Below are 18,095 nucleotides of genomic sequence, written 5' to 3' on the forward strand. Positions count from 1 at the left end.
ATGTGTGCAATGATCAGTAGTTGCCTATCCCCTTCTGACCATTGTAGTGGGACAGGTCAGGTATACGGCTGAGGTGTTAGTCTGTTTTCCCTCACAGTGAGTTGTCCGTGAGAAAGTGTTTGTGTCGGAAAAAGGGGTAAGGGGAGACTGAATCCCTACGTATCTTACCTGGTAGGAATGGGGTAAAGGTGTTACAGGGAAGGGGATACTACACCTTGCCGTCCGGTGTCCTACTTCCACTCCCCGAAGACCCTAATCCAGTGATCCTCCCGCACTGGTCCACCCCCAGGAACTGGACCCAAAAGCGATGGCCGTGTCCTAGCCACCTGGATGACAGATCCCCGGGGACTAGGTGGTGAGACACCTCCAGGTTTCTCACACATAGGATGGCGAACTTTTTATTTTTCCTGGCCATCCTGACAGACAATTTCTTTGTGTACCTATAAAGTTCTACAGCTAAAACAATGCCACCTGTGTGTCAGTCTCCTCCTTCCACACCCTTATCTCCTTGACGTGTTTGTAATGAGATTTCTTTTGTTGTGGATGGAAATGCTCACTCTAGATGGTAGCTATGTGAATCTGTGTATTTCGGATTATAGACAATTCATATAAAAACTAACTTTGAAACACCAGAATTTAAAATTAAAACTTAATGAAAGTTTGAAAATAAACCTTTAGCATAATTTGCATTGCTATGGCTTTCTGATTGATAATCTAAATTGGAAATATGCACTTTGATACAATACATTTAAGAGTTGTGTATTGTTCCCTGTGCTGGCCTCTGATATTTCCCTGTCTAATGGTTAGTCTGGATTTCCAAAATCAGCCCTGGTGGAAGGATTTTGCAAGGCCACCCTATTCTACTGAACAGGGAAGACACAGAGGTTAGCCAAAACTAATCCTGGTGGGGTAGCAGAGGGGCAAGGCTTAGTTTCAGGAAGGGTGTGAGTGGTCTAGGGCTACAATGAGTCCACACAGAACACCACCAGTAATTCCAGTTAGCCAGGTAAGTACATGAACATACAATTATTTATTAGGCCTTTCATTCACACAATAAGCAGATAAAAAAAAAATCATAGGAAAATATGTCACAAAACATTATAAAACACATAAAACAATCACCTTTAGGAGAAATAGAATTGGATAAGAATCAATGGGACACCAATGCTGATAGACTACTTAAGGCCCCCCCAGTCCATTGGCCCTTCAATAACTATTCTATTTTAACTATTTGATTTTGGCCACCAATAGACAGTCTGGGAAATGCGGAGTAGTAGAAATTATATTAAAAAATGATTATTCTCTGACCTCTGTCCCCCGTCAGGATCATGGGCTGCAAGAAAAAATAGTGGCATGTACCATGAGTCTAGGTAAAACTTGGTACATCATTATTGTCTATCACCCACCATCCTGTAACTCTTCTTTCTCCCAAGGCCTCTTGCAACCTGGAATCACCTTTATGAAACCCAGTTCCTCATGCACATTTTAGAAGATTTTAATTTGTATTTCAATGACAAGAAAGATACCCAGGCGTTAGATCTATATAATACCTTTACAAAGTTAGACTTCTGTTTTATGCTTACCCCTCCAACCCATAATCCTGGAGGCGCTCTTGACTGGGTCTCAACATAGAACATCAGGCCTATCAGACCTTATATTGATTATGTGGATTGGTCCGATCACAGGGCTAGTCTTTTTGCTGCATCGCAAATATCAGTGAGACAACTTGCTGATGCCTGATTAAGGCCTATAACTTACTGGGACAAACATGAGCTATTGGCCAGCTCTCTTGGGGAAGCCTTCCAGTCCATGGCAATTAATCAAGATAAAGCTTTGAGTACTGAGACCCAAGTGTACTACTTTAACACCCAGATTAGGAACATCATTGGTTTGGAGGCTCCTTTAAAGAGCAATATCTGTAAATAGTGGTATACCCTGTTTCCTAAGTAATGTATCACACTTTTGATTCTTTGAAACTAAGTTTAGCATTGTCTTGTAACTGCTGCGCCCTGATACTCTTGGGTCTGGCGCGCATTATAAATGAACAAAAAAACAAAAACAAAAAATGATGATTAAAGCTTAACATTTTGGCAAAAAAAAATGTTTTGCCTCTACTTAAGGTTCTAAAAAAAAAAAGCTCCTAGATGCATAAAGCATAGACGGAGAAGAGACTCTGATTGGCTTGCCTGAAAGAATCTTAAACAAGCAAGAGCAGCATATAAGGAACAAGTTAATTACCTGTAACTGTTGTTCTCCAGCATGGGTCTGGCATGGATTCACATGCTCATGAATATTCCCCGTCGTCAGGCTGGGAATCCTCGGTAAAGAAAAAACCAGTATCAGTTTCGTTTCTGATCTGTCTTTCGTAGTAATAACCAATCACTGGTCTCTGCGTCATACTGACCACAGCCAATGACTGCCCTCTACCTAAGCACCGCCTCTGGCAGCCATCTTCAGATTTGGAAGCACGTGAAGTGGCAGTATGACCAAGTGAAGAGCCGCAGAGGGGTAGGCGGGAGGGTTCGCATGTGAATCCATGCCAGACCCATGCTGGAGAACAACAGTTGCAGGTAAGTAACTTGTTCCTTCTCCGGCATGGGGTCTGGCATTGATTCACATGCTCATGAATAAAGAATACATAGCAGTACACACATGCACAACCACGGGAGGTGGCAAAGGCTCAACATTAAGCATTACATCAAACTGAACATTAAGCATCTTACCTCCTCACCAGGCTCACCTCAGGCGAACAGGTTGCGCAGCACTGCTTGGCCGACCCTGGACTCCTCCCTGGAATCCCGATCGACGCAGTAGAATTTCGTGAAGGTGTGCGTCGACCTCCACGTAGCAGCCCTGCATATGTCCAGCAGGGGCAAACCAGAAAGGAACGCCGTGGTAGCTGCGATCGCTCTGGTGGAATGGGCTCTCGGACGGCCAGGCAGCGGTCGGTTTGCCAACCGATGACAGTACATGATACAGCCGGAGAGCCATCTGGAAATGGAAGCCTTCGAGAGAGCCTTCCCCTGATTGACAGGTCCAAAGTTCACAAAGAGTTGTGACGTCTTCCGAAAACACTTTGTGCGGTCCACGTAGAACTTCAGCGCACTAGCCACATCCAGCGAGTGCAAAGTCCTCTCAGCCGGCGACGAAGGCGACGGGAAGAACACAGGCAACACCAAGGGTTTGTTGAGATGGAAGTCCGACGGTACCTTGGGCATGAAGGAGGGGTGCGTCCTGAGCACTACCCTCGTGTCGTGAAAAGTCAAGCACGGGGCCTTGCAGGAAAGGGCCTGGATCTCTCCCACCCGTCGTGCGGAGGTGATGGCCACAAGAAACGCTGTTTTCCACGACAGAAACTTCAATGGGGCCGAGTGCAGATGCTCGAACGGAGGTCCCATGAGCTTGGTCAGCACCACGTTGAGCTCCCACGCCGGGGCCGGCGCCTTCACCGGCGGGAACGATCTGAACAGTCCCTTCATGAACTCTTTCACCAGACGATGAGACCACAGGGACGACCGGCCCGTGGTTCTGGTGTATCGGGAGATCGCAGCAAGATGAATCTTGATGGACGCTTGTGCCAGTCCAGCTTTGGCCAGCGTCAGCAGGTACGGCAGTACCTGGGGAGCCGTAATCCGTAGAGGGTTAATCTTCTGTGCGTGGCACCAGACAGAGAACCTCTTCCATTTGTGTCCGTAGCATTTAAGAGTCGAGGACGCCCTGGCCTTTGCAAGAACCTCTCTGCAGTCGGCCGGTATGTCGTATCCTCCAAACTCTAGCGCTGCAGGAGCCAGGCCTGCAAGTTCAGCGATTTCGGGTCGTGGGGGAGGATGGCGCCTCCTTCCCTGGAGAGTAGATCCGCGTCCACCGGCAGCTTGATTGGCGGGGACGCTGACAAGTCCAGAAGGTCCGGGAACCATATCTGCCTCGGCCACGCAGGTGCGACGAGGATCATCCTGCACCGTGACCTCTTGAGCTGGTTGACGAGCCGGATTAGCAGTGGCAAAGGAGGGAACGCGTAGAGGAACAGGCCCTCCCAGGGGAACGAGAAAGCATCGCCCATGCTCCTCGCCTGGGGAAACCTGCTGGAGAACCTCCGACACTTGGAGTTTGTCGCCGTCGCGAACAGGTCGATCTGGGGTGTGCCCCACCGTCGGAAGAGGCGATCCACTAGATCCTGCCGTAGTTCCCACTCGTGGCACGAGCGCAGCTCCCTGCTGAGTGAGTCGGTGATGGTGTTTTTTATCCCTGCCAGATGAAACGGCACCAGAAACATCCTTTGGGCGACGGCCCAATGCCACAGGTCCTGCGCCTCCTTGGACAGTGCTGGGGACCTGGTTCCGCCCTGTTTCCTGATGTAAAACATGGTGGTGGTGTTGTCGGTGAAGATCCTCACCACCTTGCCCTTGAGGGACGGAAGGAAGGACCTGAGGGCCCAGAACACTGCACGGAGCTCCAGGACGTTGATATGGAGGGACTTCTCCGTCGGGAGCCAAAGGCCTCTCGCGTGCAGATTTTCGGTGTGCGCTCCCCACCCTTCCAGGGAGGCATCCGTGGTCACTGTCTCCTGGTGGTCTGGGGTCTGGAAGTCCATGCCCGCCGTCAGATGCGCGCAGGTGCCCCACCACCGGACTGCTCGGCGGAAACTCTCGTCGAGTGTGATCCTCTCCTCGAAGCCGCCCGTCGTTTGGATCCAGCGCGCGTCCAGGAACTCCTGCAACGGGCGCATCCGGAGCCTGCACATGGGAATGAGGTAGATGCAAGAAGACATCATTCCGAGGAGGGACTTGATGGACCTCACCTTGGCCGCGTCGGAAACCAACATCCGCTGTACCTTGCCCAGGATGGACCTGGTTCTTTCCTCCGACGGGGAGGCCAGAAGGGACACTGTGTCGAGCTTCGCTCCCAGAAACAGTGCGTTTTGCGCGGGTACCAGGTGGGACTTGGCGTAGTTCACGGAGAATCCCAGGTCCGTGAGAAGTTGGACGGTTCTTGCCGTGTGCTCCACGGCGAGCTCCCTCGTCTTGGCTCGGATGAGCCAGTCGTCCAGGTAGGGGTAGACGTGGATCCCCTCGCGGCGCAGCTGCGCCGCCACCGGTGCGAGGCACTTGGTGAATACCCTGGGTGCCGACCGTAGTCCGAAGGGGAGGGCTTTGTAGTGACGCCCTTGGACCACAAACCTGAGGAATTTTCGGTGCCCCTTTAGGATGGGAATATGGAAGTAGGCATCCTCCAAATCCAACGACGACAGGAAGTCTCCTTCCTCCAGCTGACCCAGGACGTGCTGGAGGGTGACCATCCGGAACTTCTGCGCCTTGATGAACTTGTTCAGACGTCGCAGGTCTAGGATGGGGCGCCATCCTCCCGTCTTCTTCTTCACGAGGAAGTATCTCGAGTAAACTCCGGAGCCCCGAAGCCTCTTTGGGACGAGTTCGATGGCGCCCTTCCTGAGCATCGCCTTTACCTCCAGGAGAAGCTGAGGGACGTGAAGCTCTTTCCTGGCCACGGGGGGGACGCGCGGGCACCTTCTTTGAAACTCGAGCGCGTGGCCCCGGGCTAAGGCGTCCAGCACCCAACGGTCAGTGGAGATGGACTCCCACACGCTGACGAAGCTCGCCAGCCGGCCTCCCACCGGGGTGCTTCGGCGGGGGCCCGACCCCACGGCCGGTTCAATCCTGTTTCGACGAGGCTTTGCCGCCTTGACCTCCTTGGCGACGACGGCGGGGTCCGCCAGACTTGCCTCGTCCTCTGTAGGCCTCCTGAGACGACGAGCGGGCCGCTTGACGGTAGGTGGAGAAACCGCCGCCGGAACCTTTGGAGGCACCCTTGCCTCCGCTGCTCCGAAAGGGCGTCCGTCGTTGCTGCAGAACCCCAAGGGCCCGGGCCATCTCAGTGTCCGCTTTAATGGCCTGAAGGGAATCGTCCACTGTTTTCCCAAACAGGTTGTTCCCATCGAACGGCATGTCCAGGACTCTGGTCTGTACGTCTTGACGGAAGTCCGTAGCCTTGAGCCATCCACGCCGCCTAAGGCGCACGCCGTTGCCCAACTGGCGAAACCCAGTGTCGGCGATGTCCGTCGCAATAGTGATGGCGTGGTCCGACGCCACCTCACCTTCCTGTAGGATCTCCAGGGCATCCGCCCTCTTGTCGTCCGGTAGGAAGTCCAGCAGGGGAGCCAGTTTGTACCATAGCTCCCTGTCGTAGCGGGCCACGATAGCCAAGGCGTTGGCCGCTTTAATCGTCGTCGCTGCAGACGAGATGACCCTGCGTCCCATGGCGTCCAATTTCTTTCCCTCGCCGTCCGGTGGGGAAGTCGATGTGGAGGCCGCACCCCCCCGCTTTCTTCCTGGCCGCCGCGGAGATGACGGAGTCCGGGGTAGGCTGCGCCCGGAGGCAAGGGGGGCCGCGTCCGGGACCCGGTACTTCTTCTCGTACCGGTCTCTTCTAGCTGGCGTCGTGGAAGGGTTCTTGAGGAGGGCGAGGCCCTCATCCCAAATGTCGTCCAGTAGAGGCACCCCGAGGACCGTCTTCCTCTTGGCCTCGCGCCGTTGATAAAGGAAGCCTTCCTTTTTCTTCTCCTCAGGGCAGAGTTGGAAAAGCTCGGATGCCCTGGCGATCATGGAGTGGAACGATCCAATCTCGTCGGGCGGAGAAGCCCTGGTGGGAGGTGACGACGGCAGATCCTCGTCGTATACCTCGTCGTCCGTACCCGTCGCTGCCGTGTCAGTCCCCGTATCATCCCCTCGGGTGGATGGGGAGGAGGGCTGGACGGGTCGCGACGGCTGAAAAGGAGGTGGAGGATGAATCCTCCTTTTCTTGGGCGGGGGAACACCCGAAGGTCCCGGTTCAGGATCCCCCGACGGGAGAGGTTCCTCCGTCGGCAACGGTAGTCTCGTCCTTATCTCTGAGCATTAGGACTGTATAGCCAACAAAATGGCCGCCGAGTTGTCTTGCGGCGCTGGCAGAGGGGAATCCGACGGGCGATCAGGGGCCCCGTCGTCACCCTCGACTCGACGCTGTCGTCGTCACCTGCGTCGGGATCCATCCCGACGGGCCGGTCTTCATCCATGCCAAGGCCGTGGCTTAAGACCTCGATCAGCGCCCTGCCCCCCCCCCCCTTTTTCTTCCCCGCCGGGGATTTCACGGGGGTCCTATCGATGGGCACAAAAGAGGACTCCCTCGAGGTGGCAGGGAGGTGTAGCCTCCACAGGCTGAGCCAGGGCCGCCGCGACAGTATCGATAGAGGGCTTGGCCGGATGGATTAAGGCCTTCACCACCTTAGGTGCGCTCACCGCCTTATCCTTGAGGGGGGGGGGGAGAACACTGCCTCGCTCCCCCTCCGCCTTCGAGCTCGACCGGGGCCTCTCCAGGAGCTTCGCCGGATGCTCGCCCTTCCTCTTACCCGACCCAGAGCGTTGGCTCGTGGCTGAAGGTGCCGGGGAGGGTGCGCCCTGCCTGGCGCCCGTAGAGCCCGACCGTTCGGCGCTCCCGGTGCCAGCGGACTCGCGGTGCTTGGCCTTGTGTTGGACCCCCATCGCCGGGGCGTCCTCAAAGGTCTTAGAAGACCGCTCGGATTTCTTCCTCTTCTTCTCGCCTGACGGGCTCTTCCCTTCCAGCCAGTTGGCGAGGCGTTGGTGGCGGTCCTTCATGGTCCGCTCCGACATATTGCCGCAAAACGCACAGTCCTTCTCCACGTGCGTCTTGTCCTCATGTAAGCAGTAGAGACAAAAGGAGTGTTCGTCCTCCTTAAAGACGTTCTGCAGCTGGCATCCAGGGCAGACCCTGAACAGCTTTCCGGGCGTCGAGCTTCCCTTCTCCTGGGCCATGTCCGGGCCTGAGAAGCTTCTGGAGTCCTCCAAAACGTAGCTCAACGAAATCTTCACCCTTGAGGGGCGCAGACGAATCCGACACGGGTCCCCGTTGATCGGATGGAGAGTCGGTGGAGCTTGAGGCTCTTTTGACCAGAAAAAACGAAGTTTTGAGAAAAAAACGTGAAAAAATAGCACTAACGCTCGAGAGCAAAAGCACTAGGATCCCAACACATGAACGTGCGGTAAAAATCTGAAGATGGCTGCCAGAGGCGGTGCTTAGGTAGAGGGCAGTCATTGGCTGTGGTCAGTATGACGCAGAGACCAGTGATTGGTTATTACTACGAAAGACAGATCAGAAACGAAACTGATACTGGTTTTTTCTTTACCGAGGATTCCCAGCCTGACGGGGAATATTCATGAGCATGTGAATCCATGCCAGACCCCATGCTGGAGAAATTAGCTATTAATGAGGCTAAAAAAAAGTTCTAGGCCCATTGAATTGGAGCTGCAGCTAACTCCCAGAAGGAACTTTTCATGATTTTTTATTGTTTGAAATGCACCAGAGCCTTCCATGTTTGAGATCTAGTACATGGCAGCTCTGATGTATCCCCAAAAAGACCAAAGTCTTTGTGGTCATAACCCTAGCAGAACCCTACCTGGAACTTGCCTCTGAACACTTACAGGTATCCAGACCACTCCTCGGTTTATTACTAGAGTGGCAGGCATTACTGGGAAGAGGAGGACCATCAGCCAACTTGGTAGGCATCAGAGGAGCACGAGCCAGTGCTTCTGGTTACCAGAGTGGAATCGACCACAGTTCAGCTGGCCCCAGTGTCCCTGTCCCTGATGGCAGAGGATTCTACACAAACTACTAGTACGCCATTCTTGAAATAATGCTCAATATGATCAGGTATGGAAACATAAGCTTCAGCAACCCAAGGTTCTCAGGATCTCAGGGATACTAGAACTACTTCTAATCCAAGGAGAGGGATGCTCCTGTGAGTATTGCTCCCTCATAAGGGAATGCCAGATTCACAGAATTGGAACCCTAAGGTTACATCTGGGGTCCCCCTTCACATTTTCACCTGCACCACAGGTTAAAGAAGATGCTGAGGATCTTTGTATGCAGGAAGACTCACTGTGTCCACTTTCTTGATAGGGATGGTAAGTCGCACTACCCTTTACATGATCTCCATGTGTCTTACCCCCCCCTTTATGGAACATTTTGTAGGCCTTAAGGGTGCAGATTTTTCAGTAAACCCATCTTCTTTCTCCTTCTGCTTCTGCTTTTTCCCTGCCTCATGCTTACCAATAGCCCCTTGTCCTTATGTGACACTATTGGACACCAATAAATCAGCAGCAATAGGCAGTGTCCTTGGATCCAGCTCATTGGAATCTGCCAAATGCTATTTCAGTTACGTGGAACAAGAAGCAAAAATGTTTTCAAGCATAACACGATTCATCATGCCATCAAAAGTGCTTACTTTATGTCCTTCAACCCTGCCACTCAAGTTCTTCAAAGAACCATTCACATATGTCACCCAAGTATTATTTTTTTTATTATAGTCTCTAGACCTTTAAGTATTGGGCAGGAGTCTTCACAAACTTGAAGAGCAGACCCTACTTAAATTTGCCAAAGTCTTTTCTCTCAGGCTTCAACAACTCTATAATAGCACTGCAGTCATTTTGGGGAAGTCTGCTGAGCAACCATGCAATTTTATCAAACTCACTCACCTCTTGTACTTCACAAGCATACTCAAATGCAGTCAGTCAGTCAATAATGTCCTTCTTTTCATCAAATATTCAACGATCCTTAGGAAATCTTGGATCAGAGGAGGCACCAGAACCATTCCCAGCCTGAAGACATGTTAGCCTGGTCAACTCCAGCAGGCATTCTCTATCCTCTTTCTCAATCTTATTTCATTCCATCTTAGCAGTGTTATAAGTGAGTTCCTTTCTTTGAGCCACATTTTTCTCAGATCAAAAATAACTTCTACCTCAGATGTTGTAATACTTGTGCCATCTGCGGTTTTCAGAACAGGAGAATTACTACTGCTAGGCCATACCCAGCACATTAGACACTGCAGGCATCAGGTAAAGACTTTTTCCTAGCTTCCTGGTGATCTATCAATCTCTGCACAAGACAACAATAGAGTCAATGCTGGTCCAGCTGCAAGGAATGTCCTCAGGTCTCTCGTCTTCGTAGAAGTCATGTTTCCAACGATGATCTGATGACAGTTGCAAGAGCCCTCCTTTTATCCAAGATTCAGGCTGGGGGCAAGTCCCGCCCCACCAATGTTAGAGATCTGCACCATTCAAACAGCCAGTGGCTATCCAAGATTGGATAGCCAATCTTGGATAGCCACTGGTCACCACATCTGCCCAGCAACGGAATTTCAGGCAGCAGAGATGTGGATTGGGACTAGAAAGTCCCAGCCCCCTTATTTAGCACAGATACAACACCCCTTAGCCCACAAAAGCCAAAGCCTTCCCAAGGGAAAGAGTTTTCAATGTAAGACATTTCCTGACCCTAAAAGGCAAGACCAAGTCCAAAGGACAATTTGGCCAAAGAACAAGCGTAAAACCTTGTAGCAAGCCATCTTAGGGTGCTAACCAGTTAGTAGTCATTTGCTTTAAATGCAAAAGTGTAAGAGTAAAGTAGCACAAAAACTCACTGCTGCCACCAGCTTGTCACATTGTAAAAATAATAACAAAGCCATTATTTAAAAATATAAAAGGATACAAAGTTTCATAATTGCACTTCACTGTAAGGTGATGTGTGCAATTGTAAAACTACAAGAATTCACAAAAGGAGACATAGTCCCAAGTACTGATAGCCTTAAGGACTAGTCGGTTTCCCCATAATATAGCAAATCCGGAATGGTAAGCAAAGCAGAACGCTTCACTTACCTCCAAAAAGTAAGCACAGATTTCAAAATTAGTAAAAAGAAAGGGTGTCCTATAGAAATCTGTGGAGGGACAGGTTAAAAAAAAATATATATTTCCCCAACACTCATCCTCCTGCCTATTTCTTCCAATCCATGCTCCTCGTGCAATAGCCATTCTTACAAGGGAATACCTATGGGTTCCCCGTTTCTTTCCTGCTGACATTTAATGCTATTGCCAAAACAATTTGTCTTTCTTCCTTTGTTAAAACCTTATTTTCTTTTATAACTGACACATTGGCATCCCCCGGCTATCCACTTTACATTTTACTCCTAATAATTTGTACTGGTTACTTAGTTTTCACAAACTTCTCACCTTTTTAATTTTTTTATAAAACCTTTTCCCCTCTAAACGTTAATATTTCCAACTATTATTTTGGAATGCATCACAAGATACCATATAGCACATGCACAATATGGAATATAGCACCACCAGTGCACATAAGGACCGATCCAGAATCCTCTACAACACCATCATTGGAATTGAAACCAATGGCGGAAAGGCCACATTTTTTTGTGCTTTTCAGCCATGCTCCACTGTGTACATTTAGGCTGCCGTACATCCGTTTCTGCCCTCTCATGGCCAATTTATCAAATTATGCTAAGCCCTTTGCTGCAGGGCAATGTCTCAGGTTTCCAGGGCAAAACGGCAGTATGAGTTTGTGGCCGGATGTGGGGTCTGGGATGGTCTACACCGAGGCTTACCAGGATTGGACAGCTGCTGCCAGTTTGAATGTGCAGATCCTTACCATTGGTGGCCTTAGGGATGACTCAAGCTGACATTCTGTTGGAGCCAAGACCCTTTAAAAGAGTAGCAGCCCCCGAAATATCCAAAACTCAGTGCAACCATCCAGCATTGTCTTTAACCACCCTGGTGAAACCCTGCTCCTTCATCAGTTCTTCAACCCCTGGACTGATGGGAACAAGGGAATGCAGCCCCTGCTTGAAGATCCTACCCTTGGAAGCCTATGGAAGCATCCCAGAGCCATCCTGTGGGCCGACTAGCTTCCCCCTAGGTTACCGCAATGCATAAAATACCATCTTAAGTACAGCCTTGGGATTCTGCAGACACTTGACTTGTGAAACAAGAAGACTCACACTGCAGTTGCAGCCCTCCAGCAAGAAGAGGGGCATTATTTGTTTGTGCCACAAGGGTTGACTTCTGCCGTTTGATTGGGGTGGTCCTCACTGATTTCCACCTGCATTTTATCCTGGGGTTGCTCGAAGGTAGTCAATATTGTGGTGGTCCTTTCTTCATTGTGGCAAGGTCGCCCAGCTGTCCACTGCCAGCAAAAGGCCAGCCAGTCCGCTGAACTACAGACTAGCCGGACCTAAATCCTGAAATGTAGGACCTTATATTTACAAGGTGTATTGTGGTGTTTTACCTCGTTTATCTGTTAGTTATCAAATATGTTAATTACTTACCTTCTTCTCCCACACTTTGCTACATTAGAGTGTTCTATTGCTGATCATATTGTGTTTAAAGTTGTGTTGGTGCTCTGTTTCAAGAGCACCCCAAAAGAACAAATTACTTGGCTCTCAGTAATGTCCATTCCGATGGGTGCTCCTCCCACACATTCCTCATCTATGATATTCTATCTCCAGCGCAGCTTAACTTCAGAAACTTTACAGCCAACAGGGGGTGCAGCATGGCTCCGCACATTGGTTTTACATGCCCCGCACTGGACATGGCATCAGGGTAAGTACAGATCAAGGCGCTACTGGCCATTGCCTCAATTCCGCCTTCCCGAATTTCCCCCAGCACTCTGTTACAGAGGAACCACACAACCTTTGAAGATGTAATAGCTAGCCATCAAGAAGGGCAGGCTGTGAGGCTGATGATGAATCCATGGAAGGAACATTCATCCAAATGAACATTACAGAGAGGAAAGTCATTTGTTCTTCTAATGGATTCCTTCCTCTCAGATTCCTCATCTATGATGGACTAGATAATATATGATGATCTGGATGAGGGAGGAAAGCAAGAGGCAATCATCTAAACCAGAAAGCTCTGGGGGACTCCTCTGTCAAAGTGTGCATACTGATCCAAAAAGGAATCCAAGCAGTAGTGTTTAGCAAACCGGTGCAGAGAAGCCCTGCTTGACAAATGTCCAAGGCAGGGACCTCCCTCTGTAGGGCAGAGTTGCCAGTAAGACTTCTGGTAGAATGATCACTGAGACCTTTGCACATCTTTCTCAGTCAGATCATAGCATTCTGAGATGTCGAAAAAGAATCACCTTGACAAGGTCTGTTTAGTCAGAGACCTCTGGCCCAGGTACCAGTATAATCCACAAAGAGCTGGTCATCTTTCCCAACGTACCTCGTATGAGCGACACAGTGGTTCATACCCTGCACCGGATCCAACTGATAGCACCACTACTCTGCCTTGGAAGGACTAGGTGAAGGCAAGAACAAGGAAATATGAATCTTTTGAGCGATATGGAAGTCTGAGACCTCATTCAGGGGGAAGGAAGGTCTCACACTCAGTCACCTTCTCTTTGCAGAAAACCAAATAGACAGGTTTAAAAAGTAACACCTGGAACTCACTCACCCACCCCACCTCGTGGAGGTGATGGCAACCGCATAAATCACTCTAAGGGTAAGCAATCTAAGAACATAAATGCAAAAGTACAAATGGAGCACTTGTGATGAATGTGAACACTAAATTAAAATCCTACGCCGGAAACACAAACTTGGACGGTGGAAACCGATTACACAATCCATGGAAAAGTTACCTAACAGTGGAAATTACAAAGAAATTGCCTTGCTCTTGGGTCCTTTTGAAAACTGAGATAGCAGTCCGGTACCCCTTTACAGTGCCCATCTGCAGACCAATCCAAGCCAAGGAAAGCAGAAAAAAGCCAGAGGATATGTGAAAGATGAAAGGTCCAGATCCCTCTCCTGCTCCAAGCAGAGAATTTAGGATACCTGCAGGCATAAACAGACTTTGTGGAAGTCCTCTGAGCTAAGAGAAGCACATCCAGGATGTCCACTGACAAGTCCCGCTCATTGTAGCTCAGCCTCTCAGCAGCCAACCATGAATGTTCAAGCTGTTTTGATTTGGGTGGATGACCTGCCCGTCCAACTGGTAGAGCAGATCCACTCTCTTCAGGAGGATACAGTGAGGACAGATGGCCATGTCCAGCAACTCTGGGTACCATGTTCTCAGAGGACAGTCCAGAGGGATCAAAATTCACGTGGACCTAAACAGGATTAGTGTCCTGAGAACCAGGTAATGACAGGGATTGGTGGGCATGCATAGTGGCAGTGAAATGTCCAGTCGACAGACAGTCAGTCAGTGCGGCCCACAAAGCTCCCTGATGGGGAAATTCACTGGAGAAAAACAGCCTGCACTTCCTGATCAAACTGGAAGCAAAGAGGTCCACCCGAGGACTGGCCTCGACATCCTGTCCACCGCAGGGCACAACGCGGTGTCTAGAGGAGCCGATGCAGAGCCGCACTCTGCCCCCTCATGGCAGAAGATCAGCTGTGCTGGAGATAGAATATCATAAATGTGGTGAAGGGGTATATAGTGCATGTCTAGTGATTGACTTAGCTGTAGTTTTTAATATACGAGTAGTCCAAGGCCTAAATAACTAACTGGGTTTTTATACATTAAGCCTACCTTGTATTAAGGGGCTCTGTGGTGTACTTGAACCCCTCACCACTCTCACACTCTAGCCTAAGCTTTACTACTCAGTCACATTACCATGATAGAGTTTGGCCACACAGTTGTCACGCTCACCTCGGTCTCTGTGGGAACAATGAGAACCTCCAATTCCCTTCCTTCTTCTTGCCAACTGTGGGAAAGCTGATCTGTTAATAGAAGGAGAAATTAGTGGGGAGCCCAGGTAAGTATCACTCCCCACCCTGCACACCCTTCTTCCCTGAATACTGAGTGCTAATCTAGGGGATGTCTCACCTCCTCTTAAAGGTTGGTGCGGTCTCCGTCCTGCATCCACAGGGGTGCTACTGGTGGCGAAAGCGATGTGCTGGCAGGGGTGCTGCCGTGGATCTGGCTGCAATCCGACTATAAGTCCTTTGCGAGTCGGAGGCGGGCCCAGTTAACTCCACTGGGTTGAACTGAAGTCGTGCTAGGTGCCAGTTACTTCACTGGCGAAGACCAATTCAGGTAAGTTCAGTTCGGGCAAGTCCTTGTAACAGTTCTAGATCAAGGTACCAGTTACTTCACTGGAGTTCTATTCAGGCGAGTTCAGTTCAGGTAAATTCTTGTATAATGGCTCTAGTGCCGGCAAAGGAAATGTTTTCCACTAACGTTTATGTCTTTTTGCTTTCTTCTTGCAGGTCAGAAGACTTTGGGCTGAAGTGAAAGAAGGGAGCGGCTCTGGCTCCAACAGGGCGGCGTCTGAGGTGAGCAAGTTAAGTTCTGGTAGCGCGGGAGGCGAGGTACTAACAGTGTGTACTCACAGTTTTCTCTGTTTTCTTCTCTCTTCTAGAAGCGTCGGTGTGCAGAAGACGAGAAGCCGAGGAAATGAATGCTGGATCCGAACAAACTTATAAAAGGCAGCCACGCTCAGAGACTAGAGCGCGCTGCTAGTTCCTGGTTGGCACACAGGAAACAGTAACAGGGAGTGATAACCTAACTACATAGCTTGTAATATGGGCATTTCTAAGGATTACTGTATGGATGAAAGGAGTTCTTTGCACACCAGGCTCCCACCCAAATGGCTCCCAATTGTCCTCTCCATATATTACCCTTACCTAGGGGTGAAAATGGCATAACAGGGGGTCTCTGGCCAGTAACCATGACAACAGTGTATTTCATTGTTTACTGGAATAGGGTGGCCTCTCGTAATCTGTCCACAGGGTAGATTCTGAAAATCCATCTTAATCCCAATGGAGTTCGTACTACGAGGTCCCTTTGCGGGTTGTTAAAACCCAACCCGCAAAGGGACCTTGGTGCTAATAACGGCACCGCAAATTTGCGGTACTGTAATTAGCACCTTCCCCATTCCCATTATGCCCTATGGGGCAAAAATGGGAATGGGGAAGGGCAATGGTGGAAGGGGGAATTACTGCCCCACCAACCTTGGAGTAGGGCGGTAATTCCCCTTTCCGCCAAGGCGGTGCCGGTAATTTACCGGCATGGACCAAGGTGCTAATAGCTAATAGCACCTTGGTCCACCGCCTACCGTGTAATGAGGCCCAAAGACTTTGTAGCTGTCCCCTCTTGCCATAAAGGGCTACTGACTCACTTCCCTGGGCAAGACTTGGCAGCTTTGCCCCTTTCCATAGAGATCTCCTTGGGATTATTCTCTCCACCCCCATCCAGGTTCCTTTTGAGGCTGCTGTAATTATAACACCTCGGACAAGATTCACACTCACCACAGTATCATTTTAGCCTCTCAAGGTATGCAAACTGGTTTAGTTAGCCCTGGTAGCTATGCAGCTACTATCAGTATATGGCTAAAGCACCCAGTAGGCTCTTTTCCTGTGCCGTCTCTCCAGAACTTGGTTCCTGCCAGCTTTTGGGTCAATGTTCCTAGCAGACTATTTACTCTGGCCACTGACAGTCCCTTAAAGATTTTACAGTGTAAATACAATCAGGATTGAGATTATGCAGTGGCCTTTCATGCTTCTTGCCACCTAATGGGTTTCAAATCTGCGCAATGGTCGAATCCTAGGTTTTATGTTATCTCAAGGCACAGTGGTTTGGAAAGAATGTACTTTGGCAAGTGCCCCAGCACCTACGACCTGGGATCTCAAATAGCTGGTCCTCTATCTGGTCAGGTATCTGCATTATTGTGGCCGGGTGGTCCTTCATTCTGGTAGCTAAATGTCAGTAAGTTTGTTGGCACTCTACAAGCGTATTCGCGTACAGTGCATATGCTGTGTTGGTGTCACTGTCCTTTGTTACTTTTTTTTTCATCTGACTCCATTCCGGGAATCACTTCGGGATTACGCACCTGTGGTGCACTTATTATGGAATCCTGATCCATTTGTAGGCTCCTAAATAAAACCCAGTGCAAGTGACCAAATACCTGCATGTCCCATGTCAGTGACAAACATTTTCCTCATTATGCATGAGATACCTTTCCTGGTGGAACATACTACAGATCTTTCTTTGATGTGGTGACTGTGTGGCCCATGACCGAGCATCCATGGGGGAAATGAGGAGAGCTCTTGGGGATCGGTTTGCATAATGTAACTGGTGTCTTCCTCTGGTCCCCAGCCCACCTTAATGGGTTCTCCAAAGGTGGCGGTCAAACATAATTATAATTGTTATTTTACAACTTGCTTAATACCAGAGATTTGTTTCTAAGCGTGGGATCGGGATTCAAACCTGTGTTGCACTGTGTTTTGCTTCCAAGACAAACTTGTTGCCCCTGAGCCATCCCCCGTCGCTACCAATATCTGACAATAATAAAGAGGTCTTTGCCCTCAGCCGGTCCAAACTGTTAGAATTCTGAGGCGATAGGAAGATGGTCTTTGAGTGTGGGCCTCTGTACCAATGTTCCAAAGCAGCAAGTCATCTTTTGGCTAGGTAGGTGAGAGATCTTGGTGCTTTGTGAATTATTGAATTGTATACATTTTAGTGTGGCATTCTCCAAAACACAAGACACACCATCGCCCTACAAGTTTCTCTAAGCCATTCCATACTTTTTAAACATACTTAAATAATGCATATACATAGTTTATGGTGAATAACAGATAATGGGTGCAATAATAAAGGCATCAGCCCCATGTCATTAGAAAAATCAAAAATATTTCCTAAAAATGATTGGGGATAATAATGGGGCTTGCTATGGTGCAGTGAACAGTGTGCAATGTTTAAGGCTTCCTGCATCTTTATTATTTATGGACCAAGACAGTCCACTAACTATTAAAGACAAAACAAAAGCGAAATGCAAATATTCTGCAGATGGTTGAAATGTATATTTTTTGTTGAGGAAAACTCCAGAACGTGCTTCTGAAGAAAACTTCAGAAAGAAGACCGGATTCCACGATTCACAGAAAATACATTTTTGATTTGGTTTTGTAATCATTTCAATATTTTGTGACCGTTCCCAAAACAAGAGGATTACCACATTCTTACAACTTGGTCAACAGGGGTTTGGTATAACTAAAGAAAATATTCAAGAGTTGCAGCTTTTATTACACCTAACATCGCACTTGTGATCACACTCCCCATTTTACCAACGAAATACAAACATTTTTTAGACTTTGTAATCCTGAAAAAGATCTTCTCACGCCAACACCTAATATAGAGTCTTGGCGTTCATCCAACTCCCCAGAAAATTGATGCTCTATCACAGGAGGAGATTTGCTTCTTTTCGACCATATAGATCTGTACACAAGTGTTATAAAACAAAGTGTTATG

The 18,095-nt window shown here is 49.1% G+C and overlaps 1 protein-coding gene across 4 annotated transcripts in view; it reads right to left on the minus strand.

The window, feature by feature from the left end:
• ACAP2 (ArfGAP with coiled-coil, ankyrin repeat and PH domains 2) overlaps window positions 1–18,095 on the minus strand; it is a 1,585,345-nt gene that overhangs the window by 466,878 nt on the left and 1,100,372 nt on the right. The window lies entirely within an intron of this gene.

The sequence above is a fragment of the Ambystoma mexicanum genome, chromosome 10, assembly GCF_040938575.1.
Source record: "Ambystoma mexicanum isolate Mex_15411 chromosome 10, UKY_AmexF1_1, whole genome shotgun sequence".
In the NCBI taxonomy this organism is placed as follows: Eukaryota; Metazoa; Chordata; class Amphibia; order Caudata; family Ambystomatidae; genus Ambystoma; species Ambystoma mexicanum.